A 26,439-nucleotide genomic window follows, 5' to 3' on the forward strand; every position below is an offset into this window, starting at 1 on the left:
GAATGGAGACAAGCCTGCGTAACACTGCTCCATTTAAAGTCTATGGAACTGCCGAAGATAGCCAAGTGTTGCACTAGGCTATCTCTGGCAGTCTCATAGCGATGTAGGGAGCAGTGATATGCAGGCCTGACCAGTGCTCCATTCAAATGAAGGTCATGGGTCCTCCATTCTTGGGATTGGTCTGATCTAATAGTTATCCCCTATGCAGAATACCTCTTTAAAGGGAACCTGTCACCGGGATTTTGTGTATAGAGCTGAGGACATGGGTTGCTAGATGGCCGCTAGCACATCAACAATACCCAGTCCCCATAGCTCTGTGTGCTTTTATTGTGGAAAAAAAAACGATTTGATACATATGCAAATTAACCTGAGATGAGTCCTGTCCCTGACTCATCTGACATACAGGACTCATCTCAGGTAATTTGCATATGTATCAAATCGTTTTTTTAAAGTAATAAAAGCACACAGAGCTATGGGGACTGGGTATTGTGGATGTGCTAGCGGCCATCTAGCAACCCATGTCCTCAGCTCTATACCCCAAATCCCGGTGACAGGTTCCCTTTAAATAAGAATGATGTAGTTATAAGTACTCCATGCATTTCTGCTGATCTTCTTTCAATGTGCTAGGAACATGGAAGAGGGTTATAATGTAGCAGTCTAACTATAATCCTGATCTTCCAGTAGTTAAACGGTTTAATTACAAGTGTTGTGACAGACTTGTGATCAGACTTATCCTTAGGTTCTCCTAGTACAATGTCACTCTCTACCAGCTATTAGTGAGGCAGCGAGACAGTAAATCTCCTTTCTTTTGCTCTAATTCTTTTGTTACACCTACTTTAACCCTTTGTAAACCAATTTGCCTTGTAAATTCACCAAAAAAAGGATGAATTACGTAGATATTCCTGCAGCTGCAGGAATATCTTCTAGTACAGATGCAGCTTTCAGACTGAGTGTCTTTATCTACTTAAAGGCTCTGTTCAGGCCAGATCGTTATCCACTGGAAGTAAGCGATGAAGGTTTCAACTCAATGGCTGCAGGAAGAGTTCTTGAAAACCATAATGAATTGATACATAACCTATCATAGAACAATGTGAATCATTATCCAGAAAATTTTTATTTTCTGAAACAACTTTACCAAAGAAGAAGGCATAGTCTCTGCATTGCCTTATATCGGTGGCTTACACTATTAATCAATCACTACCTCGAAAAGGAGACTCTTGATAGTCTAGATTGTCATCTTCTCTTGTAACTGGATCAGCGCCACAGTACTGAAGGATGGCTGATGTGCCAATATTTAAGGGTTGAAGGTGTAACTGTGTAACTAGTGTCCAGTAAGTTTGACATCTGTGGTATGTAACATGTTGAAAACATGCTGTATATAGAGGTGAAAACCAGTATGGATTAATATAAAACTGGTCCTGCCTAACCAACATGCTTGGTTTCTATGAGGAGTTGATTACAAATCTGGATGTTGGTCATGTGGTGGATGTGATATATATGGATTTTGCAAAAGCATTTGGACCAATACCACACAAAATTTATATTTTTTTTATTTTTTTTGCTGGACAAATTGTATTTTGGCACCAATGGCACCATTTTCAGGTACATATAAACTTATTGAAAGACCCTAATTACCTTTTTCTGGGGGGCAAAAAAAAGAGAACACCAATTCCATGAGTGTTCTTTGCACTTAAAATTTTGTAACATTCACCATGTGGTATAAGTAATATGTTACCTTTATTCTGTGAGTTGGTACCATTATGATTATACCAAATATGTATAGATATGTCTGCTCATCAGTGGAGGTGAAGAGCTGTATTTAAATGCAGCAATTGCCTCCACTGTACGGGGACAAGAAAGAAAATGAAATAAATTCACTGTTCCTGTGTAAGCCGTGTACCGGGGTAGGCTCCCCCAGGATACAGCGAAGTCACAGACAAGGAAACCGACACTGACACCAGCTTTATATGCAAGAACAGAAATTTTACTTTGGAAATAGTAATAACACAAGTATAAACAGAAAAAGTAATACCCTAGGCCCACAGTCACCGTCCATGTCCGAGGGACAGGCCTAGCCCGTTGGCGCACACAGCAGAGCCTACAAGTTGTGCCGCTACAGAGGACACACCTAACCGGTGGCAGATGCAGCAGAGCCTGCAAGTCAATTATCGCGCTGCAGTCCAGTACAGTAAGGCCTAACAAAGATATAACCCTAACTATCTAGCTAATTCAAGGCCTAGGCTAGTTTCTGTTACTTTAAGCGCCACACAGTATAGTACAATCGGTAATCCCAGAGTGTGCTGGCTGTAGCTGCATAACAGTGGCTTCTAGTGCCCGGAATGCCAAATGACAGTTCCAATACAGTTTAGGCATAAACATTATGCAGGCAGAGCTGTTCCACAATCTCACACCTGGGCAGCAGATCATGTTGTGTAAACTGCTGTCCAGAAATGGTTTAATGTGCTGCACGAAAAATCATTGAACCTGGTGAAGAAGCTTTTTGCTCAGGTTTTTGGTCGCCATTCATATTAATGTTGTTCCCGATAATCATCCCAACAATTGGGCCATGTAAATTCAGCATTACCGTGGCTTTAAGTTGGCACCATTATCTGCTTTAATGCTCCCCACCGCAATGTGTGTTTATTTACTAAAGCCCAAGAAATGGATGGTCCATTGCTATGCTGCCACACAGTGTCCAAACGGTGTACAAACTGTTTTATGTTTTGCAGAAGGACCTTTTGCTCATATGACCCTGATATGAAGATCCTTGAATCAGAAACAGAGAAGGGCCAATCCAAGCATATTTAGTGAGTGCTAGGGTATACAGAATTGGAGTCTCATGTGGTGAATCACCCTGCATCTGACTATCCTCTGCAGTATTCCAGGAGCGGAATAGTGTCTCAGAAGGAAGACAACCACGCATTCAAGTGGTAAATCAGGGGTGGATCCAATCGCAGTTCGAAGCAGATGTCAGAATTTAGTGCTGGTTGCACTATTGTTTCCTGGGTACTGCATATGCTACAGTAAAGAAACAATTGATTTCAAGCACTGGCTTAGTGTTAGTGCTGGCTGTTGTAAATATCTTACACATCAAAGGAGCCTTTAAGTTGAAATACAAGAAGTATATTCATAAATTCATAAAACAATAGAGCGACATCATGGATGCTCTGATTATCTATGGTTTTTTTATTCAATATTTATTGTAGTGTTAAGTGGGTACTCACCTTGTCATAACTTCAGTGTCAGCATATAACAAACAAGAGCAATTAAAATGTAATTTCTGGAGAAATATCTAAGCACATTAGATGGCAGCTCACCTTGTCACAAAGCTGGCACCAGCAAATGCTAACAACACTGGTCTTAATTGCAGTAGAGTCCAAATATACTCAGATATCTTGGTGGTTGGAGACTGGTATTGACAGGTGGCAGAGAAAACGGAAAAGATTATTTTTGCTTTGTCACTATTACATTCTCTGTACATTACTGCAGAATAGGAGGGCACTAAATAATTGGAAAATAAAACAATAAACATGCAAATAAGATGTAAATTTAGTAGGTTAACAAGAAGTAGGTCATGGAGAGTAACATGTAGAGGCATAGCTTCTGCTCCTGGGCCCTGAGGCAACATCTGAAAAGAGCCCCAAATTATTATTCATAATTTCTGGCTTTGGTGTCCTCATATGGGGCACAGGGTCAAGCTCCAGGGTCTGGGTGTGACCACAACCATGCACACTCCATAGTTACACCCTTGCAGTGGCGTGCCAAGGGGAGTGAGGGCGGTCTGACCCAGGTGCCAGCTGTCAGGGGGGTGCTGGATGCAATGATCACTTTCATCAATACAGATAGAATCTCTCATTGCTAAAACGCAGGAGAGCTGGCGGTCCTTTCACTTACTGACCGCTTAGCTCCCCGCGCTTCTTCCCTCCTCCAGCCCAGTGCACTAAATGGTGAAGCAGAGAGCCGTCATTCAGACTTTAGACCGGGAATCTGTCTGTGCGCTCCTCCCACACAGTGCTACAACGCTATCTGTGCCTGAGGGGAGTGTTCGAGATTATTATAATTTTATTAACACTGAGGGGGCACAATGTGCATATTACTACTATGAAGGGGGCACATGGAGGGCAATACAGTGAGGGCATAAGTACTATGAAGGGCTACAAAGAGGGCATATATACTGTGAAGGGCACAACTACTGTTAGGGGGTACAATGTGGGCATAACTACTGTGAAGGGGCACAGAGAGGGCATAATTAGTGTGAGGAGACACAATGTGGGCATAACTACTGTGAAGGGGGCACACAGAGGGCATTTCTATTGTGAGGGGGCACAATTAGGCCATAACTACTGTGAAGAGGCACCGAGAGGGCATAACTGCTGAGAAGGGGCGCAATGCAGATATAACTACTGTAGAGGGGGCACAATGAATGGATAACTAACGTGAAAGTGGCACAATGTGGACAAAACTACTATGGATGGGGCACAATGAAGGGATAACTACAGTGAGAGGGTTACAGTGTGGGCATAAGTACTGTGAGGGGGAAGATTGTCAGCATAAATACTATGAAGGGGGCACAGAGAGGGCATAACTACTGTGAAGGGGCACAATGAGGGCATTACTACTGTGAGGAGGGCACAATGCGGGCAAAAATATTGCGAGGGGGCACATGTAGCTGGCTAGGTAAGACCTGTCCTAGGTTGCTAATATAGCTTGTGTTTTTCAGCTACACCTGCCAATAACCTAAATACAGTTCCTATGTTTGTGTGTTAAAGACAAAAGTAGAGTTATTTACAGTGACTTCATGTTTGGATGTCATATAACTGTTATATATATTGTGTTCACAGAAGCAGAAGAGATAATATGCCTTTAAGATTCATTATATGGATGTGAGGTAAGCTCAATGACACAGCAGAAACAACAGAAAGCATAGAGTTAAACTGTTGTTGCTGGGCAGGAGTCTAGACCAATCACAGCCAGCCTCACACACAGCAGGAGTCTTGGCCAATTACAGCCAGCCTCACACACAGCCTGTGTGGGAAATTCCCTAGCAGGAGCTGCAAGAAATTATTATTTACTAGAGAAAGGAGCTGAACAGACACACACTCCACTAAGAGTTATGTTTTATGGAATCAAGAGGCCAAAATTGTTCCACCAATTGCATACAAACTACTGAGCCATGGAATTGCAAACAACAAAGTTCACAATCCAAATTCAAATTCCATATTGCAATCCAAATTCCATACAACCATATCAGATAATACTCAACCAATCTTCAAATAGTTACAGCTAACTGCATACTGCAAATTGAGACCAAATTCAGCAAGTGAATTATTAGTTAGACCTCAGATATACCTCTCAGAGAGATCATAAAGTGCTTAAATAACTTAAAGGGAGAGTACAGATACTGAAGAGAGAAATATATCCACCATTTTATGTTGAATGTCAAGATTAAACAGTTGAACCACCATCTTATGCATACCACCATTTTGTGATATCTTTTCAACACGTATTATGTACATGGACTATCTGCTGAGGAGTCGGCAGTGTTTTTTATGAAGAAAAGTCGAAGTTAATAAAGAAGTTATTTCAAGCATTTGGTATGCTCTTTAAACCTACTGTTTCCATAGAACGGCGCTAGAGGAATTACAGAGTACTAGACAGTCTGGTTAGACTAAAAGTCAGAGATATGAAAATTCTTCTAATGCCACAGCGCAAAAGGCACTTCATAGTGCTGCGCCTGCCATAGGGAAACTATTACCCTCAGAGGGCGAAGCGAAAGTGCTCCTCAGTTTGCACAGTAAAGAGTGCATTAGAGCAGCGGAGAGCCAGCATATACCGCTGTGCAGCAAGTGTTCCCTGAGTGAGCAAGCAAAGACACCTCAGCGGAGCTACTGTAGAGGCTATAGAACGTGTGCATTAGTCAAACTGCAGCCGACTCTTAAAGTGGCAAAACGGCAAAGGCAAAATAGTCAGAGAAAGAGTGCCAACCCTCCTGCGATCCCTAGAGAGAAAAAGAGACACATGGTGGGAGTCCAAAATCCAGAGCTAGAGTGCCCGCAGCACTATCCACGGAGAGACCACGTTCTGCAGCCAGATAGTTTCCTGCCACTAGGCCCAAAGCCTGCAAGCAGAGTATCCAAGCCAGCGCATTGCAAGCATTGTAATTCTGCACAGAGCATTGCAAGTCTTCACAGAGCATTGCAAGTCTGCACAGAGCATCGCAAGTCAGCCCAGAGCATCGCATCATATCAAGAAAGACTCCTTTAAGACTGACATTTGTTCCTGCTCTTCAGAATAAGGTCAGAGTTTTCCTTTTATTACTTATCATTGCATATAGGCTTTGGCATAAAGAGACATTTTTTGTGTTCAGAAATAAGAGACTTCAAAGTAAAAACAAAGGACAGTCATTTATTTCAGCATTTTGTCAATATTGCATTTAAAGTGAAAGTCGTTTATTTCTGCATTTGTCAATATTGCATTTAAAATGAAAGGTCCTTTAATATTCATATTGATTGCTATAGCATTTAAAGTAAAATGTCTGAGCCTAGTATTACCATTCCACTGTTAGAGGATACAAAGATAGATAGAGTAGAAGTTGAAGCGCAAGGGAACCTGTCTAAGGTAGAGGAGTCTGATGCAGCATTAGTCTTGCCTCAAACAAATATAGCCCAAGCAGATGAACTAAGACGTTGATCACGTGCCAGAAAACCGACCTCAAAAATGCTGGAAAATTTGGAGCAAGAAGCAGCATTATAAGAGAAAAAGTTCGCCAGAATTTATGATCAGTGGCAATTATACATTAAAGGATAACTGTCACATTTAGACCCTAATTTCAATTTTCATATATGTAGTTACTAATAACATGATATTCCAGAATCAGTTACTATTAGACTGACTTACCCCATATTTAATAAGATTCAGCCCTTAGCAACCAGTCTGCATAAAACTGCAATTTCACTATTCAGTTAAGATGGCCGCCACTGCCCTCACCCTGAGGCTAATCCCGCCTGCCCTCACTAGCCAGTAACAATAACCCTCCAAAAGTGTCAGTAACCAGAGCGCTCCCCCCCTAAAGGGTTAATCTACTGCAGCACAAAGGGGTCCTCTTGCCACATGTTGCTTTCATTTATACACTGAGCAGATGGCAGATCTCCCTTCCCTGTTGTGTGCTGCTTTAACTCTGCATTCTCCAGCTCTGCTGAGTGAGGGAGCATCTGCCAAGCGCAGGGACAGGGAGAAGTGCACACAGCCCAGGCACTGTTATCAGCTGCTGGGGAGGACCTGGCTTTAATCATTTACTTACAGTCCATGGCTGTCAGTAATGTGACCTTGCACGCAGCCTGCTTCTGCGTGCTCTGTCTATCAACAGATAGACGGACCATGCATAGCAACCTTATTTTAAGCATAGGTAATAGTAGGCAGTACAGGAAACAAAAATGTGGAATTAAGGGGTAATTGAATACACAGTGAAAAGTTGAAATAGGGCCACCAAGGTGATATTAATCACCACAATCCAATACTCCCCCCCAAAAAAGCATCAGTTATCCTTTAAAGACATTCTCAAAAAGCTAAAGCAAGAAAGTATATAAGGAAACTTGAGTGATATGGTAGAGACGGTAGAAGAATCTGAATCAGAGCTTATGGCAGCATATGTCAACCTGCGGTCGTTTATGGCACCTTCCCAGGATATTGTAAGGAACATGGACACACGTACTGCAGTCACTAAATATTTAGTAAAGCTCATAAGAGAATTTTCATCTGCAGCTAATTATGATGAAGTTAAATCAAGAAGTAGAATGAATGAGCTTTTTATGAAAGACTATGCTAGGTCTTTAGGGGGAACCACAATCTTAAGTGGGACTTCCTTTGCTCGCAGAAGTGCCACCCATATTTTAGAGTCCTCAAATACTTCAGCCAAAAGAAAGGAATTAGCTGAACAACTTGCTGTAAAGAGAGCAGAAATTGAAATGGAAGCTGTCATCGAGGCACAGCGCTGTCAAATGGAAGCACAGCACCATCAAATGGAAGCTGAATTGAAAAGTCTGGAAAGGCAAAAGGAAGTTAAGATCATAGAAGCCAGACTCAGAGTACACGAAGAAGATATGAATCAGAGTAGTCATAGGTTCAAATCTGAAGAAGAAGACTCCTACTTTCCTACATACTCCCAGGAGAATGGAAGGAAATCTCCAGCACTTAGAGAGGAAGTAAGTCATTATCCTGCCATCCCTGCTCAGAAAGACAAAGAGAGGCCTAGTCCAGTGTTAGGAAAAAGATGTGTGGATTTACCCTCTATCTCTACCGGAAAAAAAGAAGAAAGGGACTCACCTAATTCAGAAATAAGTGAGAAAATAGAACCAGATGATTCTATTCCTAAATGCCATGGCAATGCTCAGGAGAATGTTACAACCATTGTCCCAGCAAGACCACAGAGAACAGTCCTAACTAGACTTCCCATTCCGGAACCTACTGTATTTTCGTGAGACGTACTGAAGTTCATAGAGTGGAAGGCAAGTTTTGAAATGATCATTGAGCATTATTGCTTCAGTCCAGTCAACAAGTTATTCTACCTTCAAAGATATGTGGGTGGGGAAGCAAAGCAAATTCTTGAAGGTAACGTCTATAGAAAAGATGAAGAAGCCTACAAGCAAGCTTGGGAAAAAATGAATGCAAGATATGGTCATGCTTTCTTAGTACAAAGAGCTTTTGGAGAGAAATTGAATAACTGGCCTAAAATAGGTCCTAAAGAACACTTCAGACTCCAAGAGTATGGTGACTTCCTGCAAGCATGCAGCAATGCTATCCCACATGTTCAAGGTCTAAAAGTACTGAACGACTATCTAGAAAACCACAAGATGCTAACCAAGCTACCTGAAGAAGTGGCTTCTAGATTGAGAAGGAACCGTGGAGGAACCGTGTACACAGCAGGATAGCACCCAAACCAGCTCATGGCCATCACCAATGTGTGGCTGGGGGGATACAAAGGACACAGACGATACACCTCCCACAGAGGACAGCTTGTCGTTGCCTCTTGGCAGCCTGGCACACATGAGCGATTACATGCTGTAGTGTCTCTGCAACGACCACCAAGTTTCCCACATTCTAACTTGTGCTGATTACTGGGAGGCCACACTGCTGGATCCCCGTTACCAGGACAACGTACTGTCCTTGATTCTCTCAATGGAGCGTGACCGTAAGATGAGCGAGTACAAGCGCACACTGGTAGACGCCCTGCTGGGGGCATTTCCACCTGACAATGGGGGCACAGTGGAAGCCCAAGGCGAAGACAGAGGAGGAGAAAGAAGTCGCCAACGCAGATGGGGCACCACCAGCACCTCAGAAGGCAGGGTTACAATGGCCGAAATGTGGAAAAGCTTTGTCAGCACGCCACAACAACCAGCACCACCAGCTGATATGGAACATCTATGCAGGAGGCAGCATTTCACCAACATGGTGGAGCAGTACGTGTGCACACGTCTACACATACTGAATGACAGGTCTGCCCCCTTCAACTTCAACTTCTGGGTTTCCAAATTTGGCACATGGCCTGAGCTTGCCCTTTATGCCTTGGAGGTGCTGGCCTGCCCTGCAGCCAGTGTATTATCTGAACGTGTGTTCATCACAGACAGGTGCAGACGCCTGTCCACAGCCAATGTGGACAAGCTCACGTTCATTAAAATGAACCAGGCATGGATCCCACAGGACTTGTCCGTTCCTTGTGCACAATAGACATGTATACCAGTCTTAACCAGCCATTGTTATACTGCAGCACAATTGCTCATTGTTGCATTTTTGATATTTCCCACTCTTTTGGGGTATACCCTAATTAAAAAAAAAATAAAAATAAAATAAAAAAACAGTGTTGGCTACCTCGTCCTCCTCCACCACTGCTTCCACCTACACTGCTACGTCCACCGTCCAAACTTGTACTCCATATGGACCTCCACCTCAGGATTCTTTTTTTTTATTTAATGTCATTTCACTAATTTGTCTGTTACATTTTCGGGTGAAATTCACCAATTTTTGGCTGTGATATACCCCTGCTCTACCTAGTAGACAGGTTAATAAATTTCACAAATTTTTCTGTTACATTCTTGGGTGACATTTTACTATTTTTGCCGTGAATTAACCCCTGCTCTGCATAGGTGACAGGGACCGAAATTTTTAAAGAGCATCAGTTCCTTTGGTGGGTGACATTAACCCATTTCTGGCCATGAAAAACCCCTGCTCTGCATAGGTGACAGGGAATTCAATTTGTAAAATTAATCTTCAATTGGCCCTTTCATTCGATCCTTCCGCTTTAATAACTTGTCCCACATTTCAGCTCGATCACATTGCAGCTATTGACCTCCCTTGGATGTGGTCTCTCTTTCTCACACTCCCTCTCCAGCGTGGAACCCTGATTCGCCACTGACCGTGATCGACATGGTAGGTGCAGAAAAGAACATTAATTCTTGATAGAGAAGATATCCAATTGGATCGTGGACGTCAAGGGGACGTGCGATCAGGCGGAAGTTATCTGGAGTTAACAAAGCGGCAGCAGGGCCTCTCCTGTCTAACGTTTCCAAATCCAAAATACCCCAGTGACATTCCCTATAATTTTTTAATAATCATTCCAATAACAGGGCATCTTAAGAGTCCTGTATTGTTATCATCACTACCTCCCCGAGTTGGGAATGGGTAATTGCCATGCACCCCCTCCTTTACTTGGAAGCTTCGGCTTCAATAATTTCTCCCACATTTCCACTCGATCACATTGCAGCCATTGACCTCCCTTGGATGTGGTCTCTCTTTCTCACGCTCCCTCTCCGGCATGGAACCCTGATTCGCCGCTAACCGTGATCAACATGGTAGGAGTAAAAAAGAACATCGAAAGTTGATAGAGAAGATATCCAGATGGATTGTGAACATCACAGAGACATGCGACATGGTGAGGCAGTATGTGTGCACACGCCTACACGTACTGACTGATGGGTCTGCCTCCTTCAACCTCTAGGTCTCCAAATTGGGCACATGGCCTAAGTTTTCCCTTTACGCCTTGGAGGTGCTGGCCTGCCCTGCAGCCAGTGTATTGTCTGAACGTTCTTTTAGCATGGCTGGAAGGGGTTATCACAGGTTATATTTCCCAATGTTTTGGGAGTGTACCCTAATTTAAGCAAAAAATAAATAAAAATAAAACCAAAAAGCAGTGTAGGCTACCTCCTCCTCCACCGTCGCTTCCACCTACACCGCCACATCCACCACCTCCTCAACCTCCTACTCCACATGGACCTCGTCCTCCAAGATAAAGATTATTATTTTTTATTTTTACGTATTTTATGTTATTTTAAGTCATTTCCCTATCAACATTTGTTTGCAGAGCACTTGCCATGCTCTTAACCACATTTTGCTGCCATTTGCAGCCCTCTAGCCCTTTCCATGACTTTTTTACAGCCATTTTAGTGCTCAAAAGTTTGGGTTCCCATTGACTTCAATGGGGTTCGGGTTCGGGGTCAAGTTCGGGTCCCGAATTCAAAGCTTTTTGTGAAGTTCAACCGAACCCATCGAACCCGAACATCCAGGTGTCCGCTCAACTCTATTCAAGATGTATGCTTCACAACCATGCAGAAAATGCTGTAGTCTGACAATCAATGGGGATCACTGTTTTTTGCTTAGGTTTATCATTTATTTCTAGGTTTAGTACATTCTTTTATAGGAGGACAGGTGGAATAACATTGCAGCAATGCAGACAGGTGTCCTAGAAGAATATATGAGGGGTGGGTGGAAGATGGGGCCGCTCTACTTTTCTCTGCCCTCCTCTAGTAGCCATCAATAAAATGACTTGTTTTCCCAGGAGGCTGCAATTGCACTAGGAATATAGGACACTGTGATGAGAGCTAAGCCCTCCACCCTAGACTGGAGACAAGGGAATATCTACCATGGAGACAACCTAAGCGTCTGCTATGGGTCACTTGGAGATTGGGTCCCTGATACAGATTGTAAAGGAGCTTCACACTACAACCCCACTGTCAGCTGTGAGGAGTGACAGGCAGAAGAAAGGATTCTCAGTCTCAAGCTCCTTCATTTGCTGGGTATGCTGTTTAAGCTGCTAGCATCCTTCCTGATACCAGAGGTCTGTCATGTGATTTATCTGGTCTCTCCTGATCATCTTCTAGCTGGAGATTCGCTGAAGCCAAAGAAATGTGCTCCCATTAAGTCCTGATTTGGAATTAAATAACCCCTCCAGCTTTAAGGGTTAAAAAAATAATAAGAAAAAAAAGTTCTGCACTGCATTGATTTAATAGGGGCTCCTAGTCTTTTTTATATAATAGCGTTGGAAATCCTTCACCTTGGGTGGAAATCGAGTGCTTATTACACAACACTTGATCCTGTGCAGCCCTTGTGCTGCTTGCCTCCGCCGCCTCCCTGGGAGTAAGCATTTGTACTCCAAAAGTACTCTTTTACACTCTATGCAAATCAAACATACAACACGCTGACAGTAGTAATTATGTTTTTTTTGGCAATAGAGATGCAGCAGAGTTGAGTTTGTCATTTGTCACACTAGTCATCTGGCTGTGGGTTTAACACAGGGCTGCGGGCACACCTACTGCCTTCTTAGAACCCTGGCAGTCATCATCACAACACGGCAGCACCAAAGAGTTAAATGACAAATTGCGCTCAGCCACTTCTGGCTTTGGGGCTGGAGCAGTGTGCCACCCCTGGGGACCTTTGTATTCTAGCATAGTTCATGCGTTGTTTTTAGTCACAGCGACTTTCTTCTGCATGGGGCTGACATCTGCATACAATGCAAAGAGAGATACAAAATGTAAATATTTAGAATAGAATAAGTGATACAATGTATCCATCTCTGATAAACAGGGACAATCCCAGCACCTCCTCACAGGTACTCGGTGACAGAAACATGGACTGTTCCAGCTGTCATTGTTATGCTTTATGAATGACGTGTTCTGCCTAACAACAGGCCAGGATTGGTGGAGAGAAGAGGACTTCAGGGAGGGAAGGTAGGAAGGGACAAGGAGAGATGCAGAAATAAGTGCAGCTCAGAAAATTGTTTAAATGTTTCCTCGCTTCCAGCTGCCTCTCTCCACAGCAGCAGAATTCTACCCCATGATCCATACAGGCACATGTTTTTTTTAGATTTTTTCCCCCCTGCCTCTATAGGAATCCAGTATCTGACACCCTGCCTGATTTCAGATAGTAACAGAAATAAAAAAAAACACACCATGCAATTTTATTGGTTCCTGCATTTTTCATACCCGACATGTGATGCAGATCTTGCTGACATTAAGGATGCATCAATTTGCACAAATGCCTTACTTCATTTGCATTAGACACCTATTGATAGGACCCCGAGGGGTTGCTAAGTTGTCCTTTACATCGACATCTGCACGAAAGGCTGTCCCCACACCCATTTTTTTAATTTATTTATTTTTTAGGTTGGTCGCTGCCTACGCTGCATATAGTGCAGAAAAATGCAATGTCATGTTTGGCAGAGCTAAAGAGAAGCCTTACGCACATAGATAGTGTAGCGTAGATGGGTTTGTCATTTGGGGCTACACCTTTTGTGCATTATGAGGGCTTGTTCACACGACCGTATGGCTTTTTCAGTGTTTTGCGGGCTGTTTTTAACGGATCAGTCTTTCCGTTTTTTGTTTCAGTAGTGTTTCCGGTTCCATTCAGTTTTTTCCGTTCCGTTTTTCCATATGGCATATACAGTATTACAGAATTACATAGAAAGAAATTGGGCTGGGCATAACATTTTTTAATAGATGGTTCTGCAAAAAACGGAACGGATACGGAAGACATACGGAGTACATTCCGTATGTGTTCCATTTTTTTTGCAGACCCATTGACTTGAATGAAGCCACGGAACGTGATTTGCGGGCAATAACAGGACATGTTCTATCTTTGAATGGAACGGAAAAACGGAAATACGGAAAGAGAGTACATTCTGTTTTTTTTTTGCGGAACCATTGAAATGAATGGTTCCGTATACGGACCATATACGGAGCTAGAAAAACAGCCCGTATACGGAATGCAAAAAAAAAAACATTTGTGTGAACGAGCCCTTAAGTTGAATCTGCTGACTTAAGCCTCTTTTGCATCACATTTTTTGGCGCATCACGCACGGACCCATTAATTTATAAGGATCTGCAAAAATACTGACAGCACACGGATGTGATCGGTGTGCTGCCCGCATTCCCCAAAATATAGAATATGTCCTATTCTTGTCCATTTTTCGAAAGGAAGTGAAAAAATTGTGACATGCAAACGGCTGGTATCTGTATTTTGCAGATTTGTGGTTTGCGGATAGCAAAACGGATACAGTTATGTGCCTGTAGGCTTACCTGTAGTACTTTATCAGTGTGCCAATAGTTAAACCAGATGACAAACTCAGTACTGCTACATCTGCACACAGGAAAGGTATATTTATATAGGCGTTTGGGGTTTTGGTAGCTTTGCGCATTTGACCAGGGACAACCTTAGACTATTTATGGCTTCAAGAGATTTACAGTATTTTAGGACTGTTTTTATTTAAGTGCAACATTTCTGGGAATCTTCCAGGCTGATTCCTGCGAATGGGTTCATTAAGTCAGTCCTGTGTAAATAAGACCTAATAATGGGTAAACTCATCACTTTCCGTACCTAGAATGAGAAATGGACATCATGGGATTTCTGTAGAAAAATAAATTCTGCCTATTAGAGAATATTGTAAGGACAGCACAAAGCAAAGTTTGAGTCATTTCCGCGGGTGTGGAAACTTCATTAGAACAGCATAATTTACAAGCCATATGACTTTGACATGATGAAACTAAGTGCAAGCTCTTGGACTCATCGGGATGACGGTTATATAGAAATCCATTTAGATTTTTTCTGCATGCTACATTGACCTAGTGAGGACCTATCACCTTAGTTATCCATCTGATGAGATGAATCACGTCTCCCCACTACAATTTATACTGATGTAGCAGAGCTGATTTGTTCAGATGCATGTGAGGTCAGCCCTTCTACAGCTGTATTGTACATACTGTCCCTACTTGATTTTTTAAAGTATTTATTCAAGTTTGTTTATTGACCATTGAATGACAGTCAATATCAAGAAGGCGTGCTTTAATGACATGGTGTACCCCAAAATATGATAATGAGCATGCTATTGAGATGGAACCCCAAACTTCTGTGTTTTGCACCTTTAAAACTTTCAGACTAGCTGCAAAATCATGAAGCTGTTGAGGGAACCTTATCCTTTTCCTAGTTTCTTTCCAAGTGACTGCATTTACTAGGCATGCTCAGCAGTAGCTTCATGCAGTGCTGGATTACAATTCTGTAGCTGCTGCACACCAAGTAGAGGACTGCAAGCATGGGGGGACTCACAAGGTAAGTCCATGTCTTTCCTTAGTGCCTCCTGATGCCACCTTATTTCCTTGCTGCATAGATGCATGAGAAGAAACCCTTTATATCTTGAAAGTGGCTGGAAGCCTGAGAAATGTAGAGCAGCAGAATCCACAGCAAAAAAAAAAAGAAGCCAGTCAGCAGCTGCCTGTGATGAACTGAAGCTAAGTTTCTCTCTGGATTTTAGGCATGTTCCTTGTATCCCTGGAAGATATGTGACATGTTTGGTAAGAAATCCAATGTCACCCAGACTGTGGCACCAAAGCCTGCTCTTCACATCGTCCACAAGGCTTGTTGTTGGGTTGAGTTGTGTGTGTACATGTGTACCTCAGGAGATAACCTTCACTCCTACAGGAACAAGTGACTATTGGTGAGATTAAGATCATGCTGATGTTATCCAATATCTCTATTAATGTTGTTTTTGGAGGTTACTTTTGCATAGATACTTTGCTGCTGGCTGTGCCTTGGGTACTTAATGGTAGCATTTTGTGCAGCTTCTTCACTCAAGGTGGGGTTCTGCCTCAGACATAACAGACATTTTAGTGGCAAACTACTGTCCAGCCAGGGTAGATCCAGCTGCTCCTGTCTATGGCACTGATAGGACAGAGTTCCATAGATTTTTAGCAGAAGCTTGTGATGTTGAAGAACGTTCGTCATTTTAATATTGACCAATTGCTGCATCGTCTACTTTAGTTGCAGGGTGTGCTGTGAATCCCTCGGTATCTGTCAGCTGTAGCATCCCATAGTAACAGTGGTAACGTGCAACTTCCACTGGATCCAGGTTGAACAATATTCGCTTCAATCTATGACCCTGTGATGTGGTCAGGTCATGCTGGTCACTTATAGTCATGTCTATGTAGACTTTCCTATGTGATCGAAAAAAAAAATAAAAAAAATTTGTACCTATCTTTCCATCCAACCAACCAACCAACCCTCCAATAGAGGTGTCCTTGTAAAACTTATTAACCCTCAACGTTTTATGATCTTCTGAAGTTCTATGTGGATTAATTCTAAAAATTTTAAGCAGATGTGACCTGTTTTCTGGTCAGGTCATGCCAGACATTTCTAATTTCATATGTCCATGTAGAGTGTATTCTGTATAATCTGAGCAAATCGATGCATGCTTCTGTCTGTCCATTCATCTGTCCAACCAGTCAATCAACCATCAATTAACTCCTTGTTAAAGGGGTTGTGCAGCGACATAATATTGATTGCCTTTCCTCAGGGTACTCCATCAATATAAGATTGGAGGGGTCCGACTCCCGGCACTCCCAACAATCAAGGGGTCATTGCGCTTGTGCAAGCATGGCTTCCATTTGAAGTTTCCCTGCATTTCGTCCCCTTTGTAGCATCGATGCAGTGTAATTGCAGCTGCTCATCACCTTCAAGTGAAATAAAATCTTACTCATCTGCTCCTGGCACCTCTGTTTCGGTGCCCTGTCTCCATTCAGTGATCTTCTGGTTCCTAGACGGTTTACTTTTGGCTGGCGTACGGATGGGGTTACATGCGCCACATGAGCCGCAACAGTCCCCCTAGCAGTGACATGCTTCTTGTGGACACCTCTGAGGCCAGCGATGTGGCTGCAGAAGCACACATGATCCTGTCCATACCGTGGGCGGTTGTAAAGTGACCGGGGTCCGGAAGATCTCGAGGACAGGGAGCAGATGAGTAGGATATTTTCATTAGGAGTCACACACCCATAGTGCATAGCATCTTATGATGCACTCAAAGTTCTATGTACATGAATTTGAACATTTTTGAGCAGACCAGACTTGGTTATGGTTGGCTCATGCTTGTCATTTGTAAAGTATTGGTGACAGCACTCATCCAGATAGCAATTAACAAACATGAAGCTTTAGTCCACCATCATGCAACGTTTTCGATTACAGAAGCCTTTCTCAAGCGTGCCCGTCTGTAGCCAAACACTGCATGTTGGTAGAATAAAACTTCCAAATGGCAAACAGATCTGAGCGCTGTCAATACCAATACCGCAGGCTTGTAAATTTAGTGTGGGTCAGTTAGACCGAGCCCACCTGGTGACGTGCAAAAAAAAATAATATATAAATGCCAATTAAAGTACCGTATACGTTTTTTTGCTGGACTCTGCATAATGGAAAAGCATAGTGCACTACGTTTTTCTTCCCCCCCCCCCCCCAACGTTTATATGTTAAACGCGGGATACATTTTTTTTAGCTGAACAAGTCATTGAATGCATCCATTGTTATTTATCTGTCCAACAAATCATCCAAGCAACTAACCAAACAACCCTGCCGCCGGCCAACCATCCAACAGCACAATGGCCGTGCCCTTGTATGTGCTTTTTAAAGTAACTCCCAGCTTTGCTCAGTGGAAAGTTAGTACTTTAATAAAAAAAAGGGAACCTATCACTTTTTTTATTTCATCTAGTTAGTTTTATTTTATTTATCTAAGACTTAGTTTATTTTGGGCTTTAGTCCAGTGGGAGGTCCTACTCAATGAGTGACAAAATTTCCTGTATAAATATACACCTAGTAGGAACGTCCATTGGACTCCTAAATCTAAAATAAGCCCACAAAAAAATACTTCAATATACCCAGCTCCTCCTGCTCTATAACATGCTGCCTGCAGATCGGACTGCATATTCAACATGACAGGTTCCCTGCAACATTTTTGAGCAGATTTAACCTGTACTGTAATCAGGTCATGCGACTGATAAGTCCATATAGTGTATTTAATATACAATCTGATCAAATCAGTTCAAGCATCCATCCGTCCATTTATCTGTCATCAGCAATAACTAAGAGATTCTTAAAGCCGCCCATAGCATCTTATGATAATCTTGGCTCTCTGCAGATAGTCCTAACATTTCTCTGAAAAATAATGTATCCTTGAGGAGCCTCTGCCACTGTTTTAATGTAAAAATGAATGGTGGATTATAATTTTTTCTTTTTGCTGTGTTGAGTTACAAGATATGTTGTACTTTCTGACTGTCCCATGGCAGCAGTTATCAGGACCTTCTAATAGGCAGGGCTCTGCTTATCTCTGAACAGGTCATGGAGTTGGTAGACTTCAGAGAGGGCTTTGGTCAAATACATTTACTATGGGTCAAAAGGCAACGTGAGGTCAGTCAGTGGTCAGCAGCAGAGGTTAGTGCTTTTTGTGTGGTCCTATAATACAGATGAAACTCAGTAGGACAATAATGTATCTCTAAAAAAGATGCTTCATGCTTATATAGCGCTACTATATTCCACAGCGCTTTACAGACATTATCATCACTTGCTGTCCCCAGTGGGGCTCACAATCTAAGTTCCCCATCAGCATGTCTTTGGAGTGTGGGAGGAAACCGGCGTACCCAGAGAAATCCCACACAAACACAGAAAGAACATACAAACTCCATGCAGATGTTGTCCTTGGTCAGATTTGAACCTAGGACCCCAGCGCTAACCATTGAGCCACCATGTGATTGCCACTACACTTCTGTGTCTGGCCACTAACAGCTGCACAGAGCGGGGGTTCCAGGTTTCAGACTTCCACCAATCTGGTACCGATGACCTAGATCATCAGTATATAAGGAAAACCCCATTAATGACCATTAGTCATTTGGATAGGACTATAAGGGTTCCTACTCAAGATTTTTTGGGAAATCCATAGTCTGTCACTGGGAAAACCCAATAAATACATTCATTGCCTGCCCTTCATTGACATATTCTTCTTCTTTTTTTTTTTTTTCCTACTTCACTCTTTCTTGAAAGTTTTTCTTGCCTACTAGTAGTCTGTGTTCTCGAGTATAGGTAAAACCGCTCCATTTACTTTCAGACCCTCCTCCCTCAACAGTTATGATACTATTTGCAGTTTTGCATGCAGTCCGAAGACACGGTAACGTGGTGCTATGTGCACTGAGGAACGTGAAGATAGCAGAGAATCTGACTGGGAGTCTCCAGTATCCTGCACTCATAGGGCAGAGAGAGAAGATCCTTTGCAAACGGTGTTTGTGAATACAAAGCGCTCTTTTTCTCCTTAAAACATGAACTCGGTAATTATAGCCTTGGGCTTTTAGTATGTTTTAAGATGTCACAGCTGACTATTGCAGCAAATTGCTGGAGTTTTATCTAGCTCCAATCATCAAGAAGGGACATCTTGCACCTAACTCCACCAATTTCACTTACTAAGCAGCAGGTAGGTCAGGCAAGGTACCGGCTGCCCTTATAGATCCTTATTGGCAATGCTTCATGGGAAAACAATATGCAAAGCGGTATCTCTTAAGAGAAGAGAACCATCTTGCTAGCGCCACCTTGTGATTCCCTATGAGCAGGCTCGAACTGGCCCACAGGGGTACAGGGGAATCCCCCGGTGGGCCCCTGAGCAAGGTGGGCCCCTAGTCTCCCACCCCCTGCACAAGTGGCACATAACACAGTAGACTTACTGCACTACATACATAGATTCAATGTAAAGCACCTCAACCAGCTTATGTTCATATAAAAAACTTGTTAGATTATTTATCATATTTGAATGTATCCATACGGTGGGCCCCCAAAAATTTTTTTACTGGTGGTACCTAGGTACCCCAGTCGGACACTGCCTATGAGTCCAAATGGTACTTTTAAGCCAAGCCAAATATCCATCTGTAGGCAGCTGTTTTGGGTTCCTGCCCCTCACCAGTATGGAGAAGGATTCTGGCTGAGCTGATCTCTTTAAGGAAAGCCAGTACTCTACCTAAGTTTCATCCAAGATATCGCACTCAGCCAGAATCCTACTCGTTACTGATGAGGGGCAAGCACCCCAAAACAGCTATCTACGGATTAATATCTGGCTTGGCTATATTCCCTTGTCAAAAAGGCTTGTTAAAAATTCGGATTTTGATTCCTAGGGAGTAGTTTTAATCATGAATATTCTAATCGCAAATTTTTATCGCGAATATCGGCACTTCGAGAATTTTCAAAAATTTTAAATATAGCGCTATATCTTCGTAATTGGGAATATTCTAGATTTTTTTTCATCAGTACCCTCCTGCTTCTTGCTTGTGGGCCAATGAGAAGGCTGCAATATCTTTGTCTTAGCAACATCCCTAGCAACCAATAGTAAAGTTGCCTACCCCTTACTATATAGGAAACTCCCCTAGGAAACTCCCCCTATAGGAAACTGTTTTTTGCAGTTCTGAGAGAGAGAGAGCAGTGAGATTGCTGTGCTCTGTGCTTGGCAGACTGTCACCGCCAGCTCTCTGAGAAGGTCTGGCAGACGTTCTTCTGTACCTCTTGCATGATGTTCTTTGTTTTGGTTTCACTTTGTCATCTCCTTTCCTTCTCCCAACTGTCACCTATTCACACTAATTGCCTCCCTTTATATTCCTGCCCATACTGCCTCACTTTGCGGTTAATACTACTTCCTGGATTGAAGTGATCACTGCTGGAGACTTCTGTTACTGCTTGTTCAGATAAGTCCTTTCTTGTATTGTGTTTCTTTGCTGGCTTGATTCTAGGTGACCCTGACTCCCTCCGTATTAAGTGCAGGGAGCCGGTGGTCGTGTCACTATTATAGGGTTTTCAGGTGTCACACAGTCTAGGTACGAGGGCATGCAATTGTCTACCTCTGAGACCCTTGTATGTGATTAGCAGTCAGGGTAAGCTCTTAGGGTTTTACAAGGGTCACCTTTATGCTCCTTAGTTTGGGATCAAGCCAGTCGAATGCTTATCCATAACTTCCAGCTATCTGCAATATCATCCGTGACATTATAAACTGCCATTGCCGTCTTACGCATGGTTTCAGCCTTGATTGACCGCATGCAGGGTCTTTCACTGGAGTTAGCAGATCTCCGTAAAACTGTGTCTCAATTTCAGGTGACCGGTTCTGCTTGCGTTCATGGAGTTTGTTCAGAGCCTAAGATCTCGCTTCCGGATACGTTCTCCGGGGTAGTGAGAATTTTGTTCGCTTTAGAGAGGCTTGCAAACTCCATTTTCGCCTACTTCCCCATTCCTCTGGTGATGAGGAGCAGAGGGTGGGGGTCATCATCTCACTGCTCAGGGATAACGCTCAGTCTTGGGCCTTTTCGCTGCCGGTGGGGGCACGGCCTCTCCGATCGGTGGATTAATTTTTTGTAGCCCTGGGGCAGATATATGATGACCTGGATTGTATTGCTCTGGCTGAATCTAAACTGTGTCTTTTATGCCAGGGTAAACAGTCCGCAGAGATATATTGTTCTGAATTTCGGAGATGGGCAGCTGATACTGGTTGGAACAATGCTGCACTCCGAAGTCAATTTTGCCATGGTCTTTCGGAGGGATTAAAAGATGCATTTGCGTTTCATGAGAGACCTGCCTCGTTAGAGTCTGCCATGTCTCTAGCTGTTCGTATTGACAGGCGTCTTAGAGAGAGAGGAGAGACCACTCCTTCCTGTCATATTCAGTCCAAGGACAGTGGGGCAGTCTCATCCAGTGCGCAGGGGCCTCAGTCTCTCTCAATCCCCTCTGAGCAGGAGGCCATGCAGCTGGGTTTGCTTGCCTCTGATAGTAGAGGATTCAGCTCTCAGAGGAGGGTTTGTTTCTCTTGTGGGGGAATAAATCATTTGGCTAATGTTTGCCCCTCTAGGAGATTCAGGGAGTTTTCTGAGGGTAATAAAGAAACAAAAAGAAAAAAACCCTCTAAAAAGGTTTCATTTGCTACTATTGGCAAGGTTCATGCAGAAATTGAAGGTTTGCCTTTTGCTTGTAGTTCCCGTTTTGTCCTACCTGCCAGGGTGGCGCTAGATAGCAAGAACATTGTTTGTGAGATTTTTGTAGATAGTGGAGCAGCTGTCAATCTCATTGATAATCAATTTGCTATAACACATGGTTTCCAGGTATGCACTTTGGGAAAGGATATACCTGTTTTTGCTATCGATTCCGCTCCACTTTCTCAAAAATCATTAAAGGGCATAGTTCACAATATCCGTTTGACTGTGGGTGATGCTCATGTTGAGGATATGTCACGTTTTGTCCTAAGTGGATTACCTACTCCTCTAGTGTTGGGGCTACCCTGGCTCACTAAACATAACCCCACCATTGATTGGCAAGCAAGGCAAATAAATGGTTGGAGTGACTTTTGCAGAGAGAATTGCCTCACGGCGTCTCTATTGAGGTATCTACCAAGACTGTACCATCTTTTCTCCTTGAATTTTCGGATGTGTTTTCCGAGAGTGGTGTCCAGGAGTAGAGATGTCCCGAACTATTCGCCGGCGAACAGTTCCCGGCGAATATCGAATGTTCGCGTTCGCCGTGGCGGGCGAACATATGCGATGTTCGGTCCGCCTCCTAAACGTCATCATTGAGCAAACTTTGACCCTGTACCTCACAGTCAGCAGACACATTCCAGCCAATCAGCATACCCTCCCTCCCAGACCCTCCCACCGCCTATCATAAAGCAAGGACAGCATCCATCTTAGATTAATTCTGAAGCTGCAGTGTCACAAAGTTGTAATCGCAATGCGATCAATACAGGTTATATTAATCGCATTGCGATTACAACTTAGACCTGGGTTCCTAATGGTTATATTGATACAATATAACGAAGATTGAGAATATAGTGCTATATTCGTTGTCAATTCTAGCAATACAACCATTAGGAACTCAGATCTAAGTTGTAATTGCAATGCGAATAATGCAAGTTATATTAATCGCATTGCGAATTCAACTTAGAGCTAAGTTCCTAATGGTTGTATTGGTAGAATTGATGAATATAACAAATATAGCACTATATTCTCAATCTTCGTTATATACTAGCAATACAACCATTAGGAACCCAGCAGATCTAAGTTGAATTTGCAATGCGATTAATATAACCTGCATTAATCGCATTGCGATTACAACTTTCTCAAATCCGACAGTACATTCTAGCATGGAGCCGTTCCCATGGTGATGGGGACGCTCCATGAGCACGGAAGTCGGCAGAAGCTCTAAGTTGAAATAGCAATGCGATTAATTCAAGTTCTATAAATCGCATTGCGATTTCAACTTAGAACTTCTGCCGACTTGCGTGCTCATGGAACGACTCCATCATGGGAACGACTCCATGCTAGAATGTACTGTCGGATTTGAGAAAGTTGAAATCGCAATGCGATTAATTCAAGTTCTATAAATCGCTTTGTGATTTCAACTTACCACACTCTGCGTCAACTACGTAATTTTCCATGGGAGTTTTGCCATGGATCCCCCTCCGGCATGCCACAGTCCAGGTGTTAGTCCCCATGAAACAACTTTTCCATCACTATTGTGGCCACAAAAAGTCCCTGTGGGTTTTCAAATTCGCCTTCCTATTGAAGTCTATTGCGGTTCGCCCGGTTCGCACGTTCGCGAACACTTGCAGAAATTTGCGTTTGCCGTTCGCGAACGGAAAATTTTATGTTCGCGACATCACTATCCAGGATTTGCCCCCGCACAGGGAGTACGATTGCCCTATTAATCTCATCCCAGGCGCCAAGCTGCCAAAATCTCGTTTATACAATCTCTTCTAACCTGAAAGAGTCGCTATGTGTACTTATATCTCTGAGAGCCTGAGAAAGGGACACATCCGACCCTCGAAGTCAACTGTTGACGCTGTTTCTTTTTTGTTAACAAGAAAGATGGTTCTTTAAGACCTTGTCTGGATTTCAGGGAGCTGAACAGTATCACTATTCGTGACCCTTATCCGCTTCCTCTGATTCCGGACCTGTTTAACCAGATTGTTGGGGCTAAGGTTTTTTCTAAGTTGGATTTAAAGGGGTTCTGCACTTTCATTTAACTGATGATCTATCCTCTGGTACAACCTGATGTCTCTCTACCTTTTATTGTTGAGGTGGACGCCTCTGAGGTGGTCTTATCTCAGTGTCCCTCTTCTGCCAAATGGCGACCGTGTGCTTTTTTCTCAAGGAAACTCTCCTCCGCAGAGAGAAATTGCGATGTGGGAGATAGGGAGTTGTTGGCCATCAAATTAGCTTTTGAGGAATAGCGCCATTGGCCAGAGGGAGCCAGACACCCTATTACCGTTTTTACCGACCATAAGAATCTGGCCTACTTGGAATCAGCCAAGCGTCTGAACCCGAGACAGGCCAGATGGTCTTTATTCTTTTCTAGGCTTAATTTTGTTGTCACGTTCCGCCCTGGGGTTAAAAATGTGAAGGCTTATGCCCTGTCACGTTGTTTTCCAGGAGGGGGGAACTTTGAAGACCCGGGTCCCATTTTGGCTGAAGGGGTGGTCGTCTCTGCTCTTTATCCTGATTTGGAGGCAGAGGTTCAGGCAGCCCAGGCAGAGGCTCCTGATCTTTTCCTCCTGGGAGGTTGTTTGTGCCTCTCGCTGTACGACACAAGGTTTTTAAGGAGCACCACGATACTGTCCTTGCTGGGCACCCGGGGAGTAGAGCCACAGGGATCTCATTGCTCGGAGATTCTGGTGGCCGGCTCTTCGTAAGACGGTTGAGGGTTTTGTGGCAGCCTGCGAGACCTGCGCTTGTGCCAAGGTCCCTCATTCGCGGCCATCGGGTTCTCTCCTCCCGTTACCCATTCCTTCCCATCCTTGGATGCATCTGTCCATGGAATTCATTGCGGACCTGCCTCGTTCCTCGGGGAAGACTGTGATTCTGGTAGTAGTGGACCGTTTTAGCAAAATGGCGCAAGCATTTGTTGATCACATTGTCAAATTGCATGGCATTCCTTCAGACATCGTTTCTGATAGGGGCTCGCAATTTGTTTCCAGATTCTGGAAGGCCTTCTGTTCTCGCTTGGAGGTTCGGTTGTCGTTCTCTTCTGCTTTTCACCCCAGTCGAATGGTCAGACCGAACGCGTCAATCAGAATCTGGAGACATATCTGCGCTGTTTTGTGGCAGAGAATCAGGAGGATTGGTGTTCTTTTTTGTCCCTTGCTGAGTTTGCTTTAAATAACCGTCGCCAGGAGTCCTCTGATAAGTCACCATTTTTTGGTGCATATGGGTTTCATCTGCAGTTTGGGACATTCTCTGGAGAGGGGTCTTCTGGTTTACCTGTTGAGGAGAGATTTTCCTTGTCTTTGTCATTTATTTGGCAAAAGATTCAGGGTAATCTGAAGAGGATGAGTGAGAGATATAAGCGTGTGGCGGATAAGAGACGTGTGCCTGGTCCGGACCTGAATGTGGGTGATCTGGTGTGGTTGTCTACAAAGAATATCAAACTGAAGGTTCCCTCCTGGAAGTTAGGTCCTAAGTTTATTGGGCCTTACAAGATCTTGTCCATCATCAATCCCGTTGCCTTCCGTCTTAATCTTCCTCAGACTTGGAAGATCCATAATGTTTTTCACAGGTCCCTATTAAAACCTTATGTCCAACTCAATGTACCCTCCTCTTTGCCTCCTCCTCCGATTGTTGTTGACGGTAATCTTGAATTTCAGGTCTCTAGGATTGTGGATTCTCGCATTATCTGCGGTTCTCTCCAGTACCTTGTTCATTGGGAGGGTTATGGTCCTAAGGAGAGGATGTGGGTCCCAGTGGCGGACATTAAGGCCACTCATCTCATCAGGGCTTTCCATAGGTCCCATCCTGAGAAGGTGGGCTCTGAGTGTCCGGAGTCCACTCGTAGAGGGAGAGGTACTGTCACCGCCAGCTCTCTGAGAAGGTCTGGCAGACGGTCTTCTGTACCTCTTGCATGATGTTCTTTGTTTTGGTTTCACAATGTCATCTCCTTTCCTTCTCCCAGCTGTCACCTATTCACACTAATTGCCTCCCTTTATATTCCCTCCCATACTGCCTCACTTTGCGGTTTATACTACTTCCTGGATTGAAGTGATCACTGCTGGAGACTTCTGTTACTGCTTGTTCAGATAAGTCCTTTCTTGTATTGTGTTTCTTTGCTGGCTTGATTCTAGGTGACCCTGACTCCCTCCGTATTAAGTGCAGGGAGCCGGTGGTCGTGTCCCCTCACTATTATAGGGTTTTCAGGTGTCACACAGTCTAGGTACGAGGGCATGCAATCGTCTACCTCTGAGACCCTTGTATGTGATTAGCAGTCAGGGTGGGCTCTTAGGGTTTTACAGGGGTCACCTTTATGCTCCTTAGTTTGGGATCAAGCCAGTCGGATCTTTATCCATAACTTCCAGCTATC

The 26,439-nt window shown here is 43.5% G+C and overlaps 1 protein-coding gene across 1 annotated transcript in view; it reads left to right on the forward strand.

Annotated features, from left to right (window-relative positions):
• The first annotated feature begins 14,974 nt into the window (after window positions 1–14,974).
• Window positions 14,975–26,439, forward strand: part of JCAD (junctional cadherin 5 associated) — a 141,161-nt gene continuing 129,696 nt past the window's right edge. Inside the window, 1 exon segment of the mRNA XM_044294673.1 lies at window positions 14,975–15,369. The gene's annotated coding sequence lies outside the window, so the exon portion shown is untranslated.

Source organism: Bufo gargarizans, chromosome 5 (assembly GCF_014858855.1).
Source record: "Bufo gargarizans isolate SCDJY-AF-19 chromosome 5, ASM1485885v1, whole genome shotgun sequence".
Taxonomy (NCBI): Eukaryota; Metazoa; Chordata; class Amphibia; order Anura; family Bufonidae; genus Bufo; species Bufo gargarizans.